The 15,307-nt window shown below is 40.9% G+C and overlaps 1 pseudogene; it reads left to right on the top strand.

Annotated features, from left to right (window-relative positions):
- Positions 1 to 1,569: 1,569 nt before the first annotated feature.
- LOC101107514 (tubulin alpha-1A chain-like) lies at positions 1,570 to 3,904 on the top strand (annotated as a pseudogene).
- The last annotated feature ends 11,403 nt before the right edge of the window (positions 3,905 to 15,307 follow it).

Here is a 15,307-nt window from a genome sequence, read left to right as displayed (position 1 = left end):
CCCCCCTCCCACTTCCCTCCCCATCCCATCCCTCTGGGTCATCCCAGTGCACCAGCCTTGAGCACCAAATCTCAAGTGAAATCGAAAGAAGAAGAGGAAAGCAGACATTAATGCAGGTATATCAATGGTTTACAAGCATTTTAACAACAGAATTGTGTGCTGAGCTCTCAAATTTGACTTTAGCTCTGAGATAACTTATGGAGGACCTCTCAAAAAGTCAATATTTTCATATGCACACTTGTCTTTTTTGTTGAACTTCTATTAATAGCCTTTTCTGGACAAACTGTGAGTTTTATGGGTTGATAATATCAATATAAGAACTTAGAGGCCTATGGTAGCTTAGGGTAGACTATGATTCATGTTCTTAGTTCAAGGCTTTTTGTAAATGATCACTCACTCATAAATACAAAGGTACACATGCTCTGTGTTTATTTGCTTGTTTTCCATCCTTGTTCTTGCTGATTTAATCCTTGTTCAAAGAAATAACAATATGGGTTTAACTAACATCAGCTGTCAGTGGCTTATTAATATTATCAGTTCTCAAATGGGATTTTCAGTTGAAATTACTTTGTCAATTGAAAAAATATTTTAAATTATCCAGATTTAAAATTGCTATTTCAGTTCAGTTCAGTCACTCAGTCGTGTCCGACTCTTTGCAGCCCCATGGATTGTAACACACCAGGCTTCCCTGTCCATCACCAACTCCCTGACCTTGCTCAAACTCAAGTCCATCAAGTCAGTGATGCCATCCAACCATCTCACCCTCTGTCATCCCCTTCTCCTCCTGCCTTCAGTCCTGTCCTGCATCAGGATCTTTTCCAATGAGTCAGTTCTTTGCATCAGGTGGCCAAAGTATTGGAGCTTCAGCTTCAGTATCAGTCCTTCCTATGAATATTCAGGATTGATTTTCTTTAGGATGGACTGGTTTCATCTCCTTGCAGTCCAAGGGACTCTCAAGAGTCTTTTCCAACACCACAGTTCAAAAGCATCACTTCTTCAGGGCTCAGCTTTTTTATGGTCCAATTCTTACTTTCATACATGACTACTGGAAAAACCATAGCTTTGAATAGACAGACCTTTGCCGGCCAAGTAATGTCTCTGTTTTTTAATATGCTGTCTAAGCTGGTCATAGCTTTTCTTCCAATGAGAAAGTGTCTTTTAGTTTCATTGCCGCAATTATCACCTGCAGTGATTTTGGAGCCCCAAAAATAAAGTCTGTCACTGTTTCCATTGTTTCCCCACCTATTTGCCATGAAGTGATGGGACCGAATGCCATGATCTTAGTTTTTTGAATGTTGAGTTTTAAGCCAGCTTTTCACCACTTCAGTATTCTTGCCTTGAGAACCCCATGAACAGTATGAAAAGGCAAAATTGCTATTTGGATATGTGTAAAGATGTGAATGCATTTAATCATAAGCTGATTATTATTTTTATGGACCACCAGGCATCTTTTACAGGTAGAAACCAGAAGAAAGGACTGTGGTTTGCATGTTACTTGATGAACTCTCAGGGACTGAATCCCCATCATCTTCCAGTCTGAGCCTATATGGGGATGGAGTACTGGCCAGCATGAGTAAGTTAATAAAGAAAGTAACATCAAATGATTTGTTTTTCTGTAGATGTCAATGCTGTTAGCAGAGTTATGCTTCTGTATTTTTTTTTTAAGCATTTTTGCTTTCCTTGTGTGCAGAAGAGAAGGATCGCAGTGACAGGTATACCATTCTAATGTTAGAACTACTGAGTCTCAGATTGTCTATCAAATCCAGAGTGATCTCCATTCCAGAAACAACAGCCTTCCCTTGTTTCTGAAAGTTTAAAAATACTTGAGTTAGTAGTAATATTAGAATTTATTTCCCTTTTATTATTTTATAAAAAAATTGTCGTTTCTCTTGAGGTCTTTTTCATTTTACTCATTCTCGTTTCCTATTTTGTACCCTCTCCAGCATGTACTCTAATATTTTCCACAAAACAAACTCCTATTCATCTTTCAATAAACTTGTCCTTCCCAGATGGCTCACAGATAAAGAATCTGCCTGCAATGCAGAAGACATGGGTTCTATCCATGGATTGGGAAGATCCTCTGGAGAAGGAAATAGCAACCCACTTGAGTATTCTGGCCTAGAAAGTCCCACGGACAAAAGAGCTTGGCAGTCCATGGGGCTGCAAAAGAATCAGACATGACTTTGTAACTAAACAACAACAAGGATCTTGAGCGGTATCTGGGAGCCTGTCAATTCCTCTGGCTTTTACCTACTTACAAAAGAATTTTTTCAAAAGTTGAGGATCTGTATACATTTATTAACATTCATGAGAGAGAGATTGTCTTGATTCTTATTTTGTCCTGATAATGTGCCTGACTAGCCTATTCTTTTATACAGTAAAAGGTGGAAAAAATCAAGCTCAGAATTTCTATCAGATTTTTGGAGAATTAGCTAAATAATGAATACATAGCTGAAGAGTGAAGACAGAGTACATCACTTACCTTGACTCTTAGACTATCAGGAATGGTAACTGGGACCTGGTGTCTACTATTGCCTGTGCCTGCTGACCTATAGCCACCATATATTACAGGATCTCCTTCCACGTTGGCCAGGCTGGTGTCCAGATCGGCAATGCCTGCTGGGAGCTCTACTGCCTAGAACACAGCATCCAGCCTGATGGCCAGATGCCAAGTGATAAGACTATTGGGGGAGGAGATGACACCTTCAACACCTTCTTCAGCGAGACAGGTGTTGCCAAGCATGTGCCCAGGGCATTGTCTGTAGACCTGGAACCCACAGTCATTAATGAGGTTCACACTGGCACCTACTTCCAGCTCCTCCACCCTGAGCAGCTTATCACAGATAAAGAAGATGCTGCCAATAACTGTGCCTGAGGTCACTATACCATTAGCAGGGAGACCATTGACCTTGTCTTGGACCGAATTTGGAAATTGGGTGACCAGTGCACCAATCTTCAGGGCTTCTTGGTATTCACAGCTTTGGTGGGGGAACTGGTTCTAGGTTTACCTCCCTGCTGATGGAACATCTCTCTGTTGATTATAGCAAGAAGTCCAAGCTGGAATTCTCTATTTACCCAGCCCCCAGGTTTCCACAACTGTAGTTTAGCCCTACAACACCATCCTCACCACCACACCGTCCTGGAGCATCTGATTATGCCTTCATGGTAGACAATTGGGCCATCTATGACACCTGTTGTAGAAACCTCGATATTGAGCACCCAACCTACACGAATCTTAACTGCCTATTATCCAGATAGTGTCCCCCATCACTGCTTCCCTGAGGTCTGATGGAGCCCTGACTGTGGGTCTGACAGAGTTCCAGACCAACCTGGTGCCCTATCCCCGCATCCACTTCCCTCTGGCCACATACACCCCTGTCGTCTCTGCAGAGAAAGCCCACCATGAACAGCTTTCTGTAGCAGAGATCACCAATGCTTGCTTTGAGCCATCCAACCAGATGGTGAAAAGTGACCCTCGTGATGGTAAATACATGGCCTGCTGCCTGTTGTACTATGGTGATGAGGTTCCCAAAGATGTTGTACTGCCATTGTCACCATCAAGACCAAGTGCATCTCACAGTCTGTGGCCTGGTGCCCCACTGATTTCAAGGTTGGCATTAATTACTAGGTTCCCACTGTGGTACCTGGTGGAGATTTGACCAGTCCAGTGAACTGTGTGCATGTTGAGCAACACCACAGCCATCACTGAGGTCTGGGCTTGCCTGGACCACAAGCTGACCTGATGTGTGCCAAGCATGCCTTTGTTCAGTGGTATGTGGGTGAGGGCATGGAGGAAGGAGAGTTGTCTGAGGCCTGTGAGGACATGGTTGCCCTTGAGAAGGATTATGAGGAGGTTGGTGTGGATTCTGTTGAAGGAAAGGGAGAGGAAGGAGAGGAATACTAATTCCCATTTCTTTGAGCCCTGTGGCATATCATAATCAGAGCGTCAGCATTAGCTGACAGGTGTAAAAACTTTCTGACTAGATCGTCTTCACTTTCAACTGGGATCATGTATTGCTTTCCCATGTGTACCTGTAACACTTCTGTCTCAAACGTAAAGATTTTAAGGAAAAAAAAAGAATGAAGACAATCTGATGATTAGAATGATGATAATGACAATGAAGCTGATCATAAGCAGAATTTAGAAGGTAAAAAAATTCTGGCAACAATTTAAAATAAATCTGTTCTGTACTTTCTGCTCAGTTTTTGTAAACCCAAAATGTTTCTAAAAATAAAAATGTTTTAATTTCAAAAATTACAGTAGTATTAGACTTGCCATTAGAGATTGTCATTTAATGATTCAATGAATATTTATGATTAATTTTTAAAAACTTAATCCAAAGGATTTAATGCTTTAAGCTTAATGCTAAAAGTTGCTAAAGTACAAAACTGTAAAACGAATTGTAGACTTACAGGAAAATTTTAAGAAAATATTTTTAAAATGACACATGTAAGCAGATTGATATGTATTTATCATAGTTTAATAAGGGATGTTAACAAACTAATATATTACATTGGCAACTTGCACTAGTGAAGATTCTTCCTCCTAAGAATGTTTTTAAGCTTATGAACTATATTTGCCTAAGGCAATCCTAGCAAGCTTTTTAGAAAACTGAAGGAACTATCAATCAAGGAGACACATGAGGATGTTCTGGTATAAGTTTTCAAAATATTCTTGTCTAAGAAATCAAAGATGACATTAAAAGATGGAGAGTATACCACGTTTCAGGACTGGAAGAATGAATATTGTGAAAATGACTATACCACACAAAGTAATCTATAGATTAAATGCTGCTGCTGCTGCTGCTGCTGCTAAGTCGCTTCAGTCGTGTCCGACTCTGTGTGACCCCATAGACGGCAGCCCACCAGGCTCCGCCATCCCTGGGATTCTCCAGGCAAGAACACTGAAGTGGGTTGGCATTTCCTTCTCTAATGCATGAAAGTGAAAAGGGAAAGTGAAGTTGCTCAGTCGTGTCCGACTCCTAGCAACCCCATGGACTGCAGCCCACCAGGCTCCTCTGTCCATGGGATTTTCCAGGCAAGAGTACTGGAGTGGGTTGCCATTGCCCTCTCCTGATTAAACGCAATCCCTATCAAATTACCAACTGCATTTTTCACAACTAGAACAAAAACTTTCACAATTTGTATGGAAACACAAAAGATCCCAAATAGCCAAAGCAATCATGAGAAAGAAGAATGGAGCAGGAGGAATCAAGCTTCTTGACTCCAGACTATATTACAAAGTTATAGTCATCAAAACAGCATGGTACTGGCACAAAAAAGAAATATAGATCAATGGAACAAGAGAGAGATGCCAGAGATAAACCCATGCACTATATCCTGACACCTTATTTTCAGCAAAGAAGGCATGACTATACCATGGGGAAAAGACAACCTCTTCAGTACATGGTTCTGGGAAAACTGGACAACTATATGTAAAAGGATGAAATTAGAATACCATACATGAAAACAAACATGAAAACCAAACATGAAGCCACCATACATGAAAATAAACTCAAAATGGATTAAAGACCTAATGTTAGAACAGAAACTATGAAACTCTTAGAGGAAAACATAGGCAGAACACTCTTCGACATAAATCACAACAAGATACTCAATGATCCATCTTCTAGAGTAGTGGCAATAAAAATAAAAATAAATACATGGGCTCTAATAAAACTGAAAGCTTTTGCACAGCAAAGGAAAATGTAAACAAGGTGAAAAGACAAGATCAGAATGGGAAAAATAATAGCAACTGAAACAACTGACAAAGGCTTGATCTCCGAAACATACAAGCAGTTCAACACCAGAAAAATAAACAATCCAATCAAAAAGTGGGCATAAGACCTAAACAGACGTTTCTCCAAAGACACACAGATGATTAACAAATACATGAAAAGATGCTCAGCATTGCTCATTATTAGAGAAATGCAAATCAAAACTACAATGATGTATTACATCACACCAGTCAGAAAGGCCATCCTCAAAAAATCTAAAAGCTACAAATGCTGGAGATAGTGGGGAGAAAAGGGAACCCTCTTGCACTGCTGGTGGGAATGTAAACAGCCACTATGGAGAACAGTACTGTTTGTTGTTCAGTCACTAAATTGTTTCTGACTCTTTGCAAACCCAAGGAGCACAGCATGCCAGGCTTCCCTGTCCTTCACTATTTCCCAGAGTTTGCTCAAACTCATATTCATTGAGTCAGTGATACCATCCAACCATCCCATTCTCTGACATCCCCTTCTCCTCCTGTCTTCAATCTTTCCCAGCATCAGGGTCTTTTCCAGTGAGTCAGCTCTTTATATCAAGTGGTCAGAGTATTGGAGGACAGTATGAAGATTCCTTTAAAAACCTAGGAATAAAATGACCAAATGACCCAACAGTCCTACTAGTGGGCATATTCCCTGAGAAAATCATGATTGAAAAAAACACATGTACTCCAATGTTCATTGCAGCACTGTTAACAAAAGCTAGGACAGTAGAAGCAACCCAGATGTCCTTTGACAGATGAATGCATAATCAAGCTGTGGTATACATATACAATGGAATACTTCTCAGCCATGAAAAGGAATGCACTTGAGTCAATTCTAATGAGGTGGATAAACCTAGAGCCTACTATACAGAATGAAGTAAATCACAAAAAGAAAAACAAATATCATATATTAATGGACATATATGGAATCTAGAAAGATGGTACTGATAAACATGTGAAGGGCAGCAGTGGAGATGCAGGCACAGAGAACAGACTGGTGGACACAATGGGAGAAGGAGAGGGTGGGATGACTTGAGAGAGTAACGTGGAAACATACACATCACCGTATGTAAAATAGATAGTGGGACTTTGCTGTATGATGCAGGAAACTTTGTGACAGACTAGAGAGTTGGGATGGGGTGGGAGGTGGGAGGGAGTTTCAAGAGGGAGGGGACATATATATACATATGGCTAATTAATGTTGATGAATGGCAGAAATCAACACATTATAAGATAATTATCCTTCAATTAAAAATAAATAAAATTTTTAAATGCTCTTATTTACCCTTTAACTTCTCTCTTACCTGCTTCTGTCAAATTTTTCTACACAGCTGATAAAGCTTTTGTACAAGACAATGTAAATAAGAGGTAACAGAAAAGGCCTCTTATAATAATTTATTCCCTTTGTTGAAGTTGCGTCCTTGGATCCTTCACCTTGGGGAGGGAGTTCTGAAGGAGGAAAAGTTTCTGCACACTCAGAAACCTTCTCACAGGCAAGGACCAGGGGAAATTTCAGAACTTCAGAGGGGAAGTGCAGGTACAAGTGTGTGGAAGACAAAGAGGAGAGAATTTGGCAGAGAGATCAGTGCTGACTAGCAACTCACAACCAAGAAGCTGTATGTAAGTCCATTGCTGCAAAACTGGTGCTGGGTGCTGAAGTTCAGGCTTTGGGTGTTGGACCCCAGGGAGAAGCCTGAGGTTGACTGCTGTGAAGAAACTCTGAGGATCTACTATGACAAAGCTGAGGGGTTCCAGGGAAAATTCTGGGCCTGCAGAGAGGCAAGAGATCATTGTTATGGGGACTAACTCCTTGGATCCTGTAACTCTAAGTGTTCCCAGATTGCAGGATCCTGCCTTCACAAGTGCCATAGGTGGAATGAGCTGGCTGTGGTCTCCAAACCCAGAGATTGACACACCTGTCGACCTGCTATTGCCAAGGCTGTCATGAGTGCCAGAAGTGTGGATGAGACAAGGCTGGGGTCTGTGATCCCAGAGGTGGGTGTGATGGTGGCTTCAGTGACTGCCAACCTGTGAGCAGATGCATATCACTAACCACAACTTCCTGTGAGCCCATGCAGCTTGCCTCTTTCTAGGGATCCATGACCTAGGGCTAATTCCTCTGGCAAAGCTCATGACCTGCCTCAGACTGTAGCAACATATGGCAGGTCTCTACTCCTCCAGGCACTCCTTGCACATTCCAATTGTGGCTGCCATACCCCTCCCTCTCCCCAGTCTGACTGAACAGATAAGCCTTAATAAGCCTGGACCTTCACTCCCTCTTTTCTGGGCAGAGAACAGATGCTGGAGAGCAGCCTGCAAGCAAAGGCAGGACCAATACCAAAACGGAACACAGAAGCTGTATGAATAAAGAAAAGGAAAGAATTCACTCCTGCAGAAGCAGGTGCTTTGGGTTTAAACCCTACAATTAGCTTGAGATTGTGGACCCTGGGGGCAGTTGTGGACTTTGGAAGCAAGAACAAGCTTCAATTAGGTCATATCTGAGTAGGAGCTGACTCCACAGTGCCCAGAGCAAGCCCAGAAAGAGACCTTCTGAGAAATATTGGAGGACTTTCTGAGTAGGCGCTTTGACTGGGGCAAAATGTGTGGCGAGGACAACTAATGTCACAGGATAATATTCTTCTTAGTACCTCTCTGTCTATATATCTATATGTAGTTTTTTTTCTGTTTTTGTTTTGTTCTATTTTTATTCCTTTTTAATAATCATTTAATTTTTATTTTTTGCTTGCCTTTTCTTCTTTTTATGTTTTATTTTTAAATAAATTTATTTTATTTCCTCCCTATTTCTACAATACCTTTTCATTATAATGTACTTTCCCATGTTTTGGCTTTGTATTTTTGCTACTCGAGTTCTTAGTGCCTGTTTTCATTTATGAATTTGTTTATTGATTTGATTGCTCTCTTCTTTTTTTGGTTCTTCTCTTTATTCTTTCTTTCTTTCTTCCTTTTCTGAGTGTGAGTTTGAGTTTCTTTGTGTGTTCCTGTCTAGTTAATATTGTTTTACTGTTTATCTTGGAGGTTTGTCTGCCTGTTAATTTTTTTTGAGGTTGGTTTCATTGTTTTCTCTCTCTTTCTTTTACAATTCTGTACCATGTGACTTGTGGAGATTTGGTGCTCAGCAAGGGGTTGGGCCTGAACCTCCAAGGTGAGAGACCTGAATCCAATATGTTGGATCATCAGTGAACCCCTAAACCAAAGGAATATTAACTGGTGAGAGCTCTCCTAAAGGCCTCCATCTTAACACTAAGACCTGGCAGCATATAAAGGCCAGCAAGCTTCAATGCTGGACATCACACAACAAACAACTAGCAAAAACAGGAACACAATCCTACCCATTAACAGTCAGGCTGCCTGAAGTCACACCACGCTCACAGACATTCCATAACACACCCCTGGGCATGACACTGCCCCTTAGAGAGACAAGATCCGGTTCCATTCACCAGAAGACAGGAACCAGTCCCCTCATGAAGAAACTTTCACAACGCATTGGTCCAACTGCACACACTCGGGGGAGACTCCACACGTAAGATGAACTGGGATCTTGCAGTCTGCAGAAAGAAGACTCCAAACATAGTAATTAAACGAAATGAAAAGACAAAGAGACATGCAGCACATGAAGAAGCATGGCAAAAATTCACCAGACACTGGAAGCAACTAGAAAAAGAAGAATAAAAAACCCGAATTTACTAGGAGGAAAGGAATCATAAAAATCAGAGCAGAAGTAACTATAAAAGAGATGAAGGGAAAAATGGCAAAGATCAATGAAACTAAAAGCTTGTTCTTTGAGGAGATAAAATAGGCAAACCATTAGCCAGACTCATTAAAAGAAAAAGGGAGAAAACTGAAAGCAATAAAATTAGAAATGAAAAAGAAATTACAACAGACAATGCAGAAATACAAATGATCACAAGAGAGTTCTATGAGTTATACGCCAATAAAATGGATGACTGTGAAGAAATGGACAAATCCTTAGAAAAGCACTACCTTCAAAAACTGAACCAGGAAGAAATAGAAAATATGAACAGACCAATCCCAAGCACTGAAATTGAAGCTGATCAAAATCTCCCAACAAAAAAAAAGCCCAGGGCCAGATGGCTTCACAATCTTATTTTATCAAAACCCAGAGAAGAGCTAACGCCTATCCTGCTCAAATTGTTTCAAAAATTTGCAGAGGAAAGAAAACCCTCAGACCTATTCTACGAGGCCACCATCACCCTGATACCAAAACCAGACAAAGATATCACCAGAAGAAAGAAAATTATAGGCCATATCACTGATGAACATGGGTGCAAACATCCTCAACAAAATTCTAATGAACAGAATCCACCAACACATTTAAAGAATCATATACCATGGTCCAGCGGGGTTCAGCCCAGGGATCCAAAGATTCTTCAATATAAGCAAATCAATCAACATGATAGACCATATTAAAAAATTGAAAGATAACACATGGAATATTACCAGTTATAAAAAGGAACACATTTGAGTCAGTTCTAATGAGGTGGATGAACCTAGAGCCTATTATACGGAGTGAAGGAAGTCAGAAAGCAAAAGATAAATATCATATTCTAACATATATATACAGAATCTAGAAAAATGGTACTGAAGAATTTATTTACAGGACAGCACTGGAGAAACAGACATAGAGAATAGACTTATGGGCATGGGGAGAGGGGAGGAGAGGGTGAGATGTATGGAAAGAGTAACATGGAAACTTACATTACCGTATGTAAAACAGATAGCCTAGGGAATTTGCTGCATGGCTCAGAAAACTCAAACAGGGGCTCTGTATCAACCTAGAGGAGTGGGATGGGGAGGGAGATGGGAGGGAGCTTCAAAAGGGAGGGGGTGTATGTATACCTATGGCTGATTCATGTCGAGGTTTGACAGAAAACAACAAAATTCTGTAAAGCAACTATCCTTCAATAAAGATAATTTTTTTAAAATTGAAAGATAAAAACCATATGATCAAGAGGACCTTCAAGATTGCAGAAGAAGAGGACAGGGAGAACATCTTCTCCCTCACAAATATATCGAAAAATAACCTGCATGCAGAGCAACTCCCCCAGAACATCTTCTGAACGCTGACGGAGGACCCCAGACTCCCAGAAAGGCAAACCAGTCTCATTGGAATGAAGTAGGGCGAAAGATGGAGACTAAAAGGGATACAAAGGATTTCAGAATGGGGACCTGTGCCCTAGGAAAGGGAGTCCTGAAGGAGAGGCGGTTTCTGCACATTGGGAAACCCCTCACAGGCAGGATCAGGGGGAGCTTTGGAACTTCAGAGGGGAGTGCAGTGCAGCAAGACAGGTGCTCCAAAGACAAATGGAGAAAATTCACCACAGAGATTGAGCCAAACAGCACTTCCCAATTGAGTGGCTCAAGTGCTCTCATCGGCCCACAGTGAGCGGGGGCTAGCTGCCAAAATCCAGGCTTCAGGAATCAGACCTCAGACAGGGGGCCAGCGCCGACTGCCACAAAGATACTCTAAGGGGCCTGGTATAGCACAGCAGAGGCAAACCAGGAAAACTCTCAATCTGCCAGAGAAACAAAGGATCATTCCTGCAAGAAGGCTCTAACGCTACACTTTGATTCCACACACTCACAGACCATGAGACCCCTCCCAAGCAGATGCTGAAAGGGGGTGAGCTGCTTGTGGTCTGCAGCCCCAGAGATAAAGAGATAGGCATGGTGCCAGAGGTGGAAGGCAGGAGACCACTATGAACTTAGCCCCAGAGATCACAACTACTGCCAAGCTGTGAGTGTCACCACCCACATCTTTCTGAGAACCTTAGTGGCTTGGCTCTGCAAAGGGTCCCACAACCTGGGACCAACTCCCCTGGGGAAGCACACGACCTCCTTCAGACTGGGGTGACCCCTGCACAGCCTAGCTGCAGTGATCACTCCCTGCACACCTCTTTCCTCAGCACAGCTGAGCAAGTGAACCTGAATAAACTGCCGCTTTCACCCCCTCGTGTCTGGGCAGTGAACAGACGTGGGAGAGAGACTTAAAAGCAAAGGCGGCCCCAAACCAAAGCAGAACACCAGGGGCTGTGTGAGCAAAGGAAAGATGGGGAAACTGTCCTAGAAGTTACAGCTGCAGTGACTTAAATTCTAGGATTTAGCCTGAGACCATATGTTAGGGACAACTGTAGATTTTGAGAGCAAATACAAACTGGAGCAAGACCTGAGTCTTGCAGAGGCCACACTGCCCACAATAGGTCTAGAGATCTTCTCAGATACATTGGAAGACTTTCTGAGTAGACAAGTCAACTGGAACAGAAAATGGAGACATTTACTTGGACATTCTTCTCACTTCTACTCTCTACAGATTTACCTGCTCCCCCTCTTTATATTTTTTTTCTCATACTGCCCTAATGTGATTCTTTATTAATTTTTTAATTTTTATTTTTTATAACCTAATTTTTCCTCTTTTAAAAAACTTAATTTTAAAGTAAATTCCGTGTTTTTGTTTTTTGTTTTAGATGTTTTATTTTTTACTTTGTATTTTTGAGAGTTTAATTTTTTTGTGCTTTTGATTTTTGTTTTATTTTATCTTTTGATTTTGTGTCTTTGAGAATCTACTAAAAATTTTTAGTATCTATATTTATGTAGGGGTTTGAGTATTGGCTTGATTGCTCTCTTCTCTTTTGAGACTCTTTTTTTCTTTTTCTCCTTTTCCACTCTTTCCTCCTCTGTATAAATGTGTGACTCTTTTGGGATGATCTTGGCTGTTGAGAGTGATTTCACCATTAGTCTAGGGATTTTGTCTTCTGTGCTGTGTGGCCTGTGAAATCTTGATGCTATAGTAAGAAGTCAGGCCTGAACCCCTGAGGGAGGAGGCTCAACTCTAGGACTTCAGACCACTAGAGAGCTCCTGATCCCACAGATCATTAATAGGCAAGAAGTCTCCCAAAGGCCTCCATCTCAACACTAAGACCAAGCCCTACCCAAAAGTTAGCAAGCTCCAGAACTAAATGCCCCATACCAATCCTTCAGGAAAACAGAAGCACAGTCCTGCACCTTAGTAGATAAGCTGCACAAAGCCATACTGAACCTACAGACACCCTAAAACACAGTACTGGACCTGGCGACCCCAGATAAGCAGCATTCCACGCCTTCCTATCTTTCACTATCTCCTGGAGTTTGCTCAAACTCATGTACACTGAGTCAATAAGGCCATCCAACCATCTCATCCTCTGTTGCCCCCTTCCCTGCCTATACTCAATCTTTCTCAGCATCAGGGTCTTTTCCAATGAGTCGGCTTTTGGCCAAAGTATTGAAGCTTCAGATTTAGCATCAGTACTTCTAATGAATATTCAGGGAACCAAAAGTAGAGTAACTGAGGCAAAAGAGAATGGATAAAGTGAGCTGGAAGAAAAATGGCAGAAAAAACTGAAACAGAAAGAACACAATAAAGAAAAAAGAATAAAAAGTCATGAGAACAATTTCAGAGACTTATGTGACAACATTAAACATAGCAACCTTTGAATCATAGGGGTCTCAGAAGAAGACAAAAGAAAAGACCATGAGAAAGTATTTTAGGAGATTATAGTTGAAAACTTTCCTAAAATGAGAAAGGAAATATCCACCCAAGTCCTGGAAGCTCAGAGCAACCCAGGCAGGATTAACCCAAGGAAAAGCATAAAAAGTGTTAGGGTCCTTTAATGGACCAGAACCTGGTGGTCCGGAGTCGACAATAAAAAAGTGAAAGAGAGAGCTGGAGGGAGAGAGAGAGAGAGAGAGAAAGAAAGAAAGAAAGACACGGGGACCCCAGCTCTGATGGAGCAGAGGTATTTTATTAGCAGAAATGCAGGCTTATATATCTTTAGTAAGATGATTACTCAGCTATTACACAGGATAAAATTTTATCAGTAGCCACAATATGGATAGTCTAATACATACAAGGTCGCTGACACTGAAAAGACTCACTGAAGGGAGTTATTGAAAGGAATCCAAGCAGATACCATTTCTCATGATCTCAGTCCTGAGAGCTGTGTGCAACTCTACTTGTTTCCGGAATAGGAACTGATAAGGAAAAGAGAATTTATGAGAAACAGCACGTAGGAATCCTCCTGTTAAATATTCCCTGACAGAAAAGATGTGTTAGTCAAACTAACAAAAATTAAACACAAAAGCAACAAATAATTTACAAGGGGATCCTCCTAAAGCTAACAGCTTAACTTTCAACAGAAACTCTACGGATCAGAAGGGGATGGCAGGACACACTTAAAGTGATAAAAGTGAAAAACCTAAGCTCATGATTATGCTGTCTAGCAAGGATCTCATTCAGAGTCAAAGGAGAAATCAAAAACTTTAAAGAGCGCAAAAGTTAAGAGAAGTTAGCGCCACCAAACCAGCTTTTCAACAGATGGCTACAGGAGCCTCTCTAGACAGGAAATCCAAAAAACAACCCGAAACAATAAAGTAAATGGTTAGAGGATCATATATCAATAATTACCTCATGTGTAAATGGCCTAAATATTCAAACCAAATGATACAGATTGGCTGAATGGATACAAAAAAGAAGATTCCTATATACTGTCTGTAAGAAACCCATCTCTGACCTAGGGATGCATACAGACTGAACATGAGGAGCTGGATAAAGTATTTCCATGCAAAAGTAAATCAAAAGAAAGTGGGAGTAGCAGTACTCATATATCAGATATCTATATATCTATATATCTCCATTGTTTCCCCATCTATTTGCCATGAAGTGATGGGACCAGATGCCATGATCTAGTTTTTTGAATGTTGAGTTTTAAGCCAGCTTTTTCACTCTCTTCTTTCACTTTCATTAAGAGGCTCTGTAGTTTCTCTTTGCTTTCTGCCATAAGAGTGGTTTCATTTGCATATATGAGGTTGTTAATAACTCTCCCAGCAATCTTGATTCCAGTTTGTGCTTCATCCAACCCACATTTTGCATGATGTACTCTGCATAGAAGTTAAATAAACAGGGTGCAATTGTGTGATAGTTTGAATATTCTTTGGCATTGCCCTTCTTTGAGATTGGAATGAAAACTGACCTTTTATAGTCCTGTAACCACTGCTGAGTTTTCCAAATTTGCTAGCATATTGAGTACAGCATTTTAATAGCATCATATTTAGGACTTGAAATAGCTCAGCTGGAATTCCATTATCTCCACTAGCTTTGTTCATAGTGATGCTTCCTAAGGCCCACTTGACTTCAGACTCCAGGATGTCTAGCACTAGGTGAGTGATCACACCATCGTGGTTATTTGGGTCATTCGAATCTTTTTGTTCTTTTATTCTTCTGTGTATTCTTGCCACCTCTTCTTAATATCTTCTGCTTCTGTTAGGTCCATACCATTTCTGTCCTTTATTGAGCCCATCTTTGCATGAAATGTTCCCTTACTATCTCTAATTTTTCTTTAAGAAATATCTCGTCTTTCCCATGCTATTGTTTTCCTCTATTTCTTTGCATTGATCACTGAGGAAGGCTTTCTTATCTCTTCTTGCTATTCTTTGGAACTCTGCATTCAGATGGGTATATCTTTCCTTTTCTCCTTTGCC

Source organism: Ovis aries, chromosome 3 (assembly GCF_016772045.2).
Source record: "Ovis aries strain OAR_USU_Benz2616 breed Rambouillet chromosome 3, ARS-UI_Ramb_v3.0, whole genome shotgun sequence".
Classification (NCBI taxonomy): domain Eukaryota; kingdom Metazoa; phylum Chordata; class Mammalia; order Artiodactyla; family Bovidae; genus Ovis; species Ovis aries.
The sequence above is the reverse complement of the archived record's forward strand: the minus strand, read 5'-3'. Positions and strand labels throughout refer to the sequence as shown.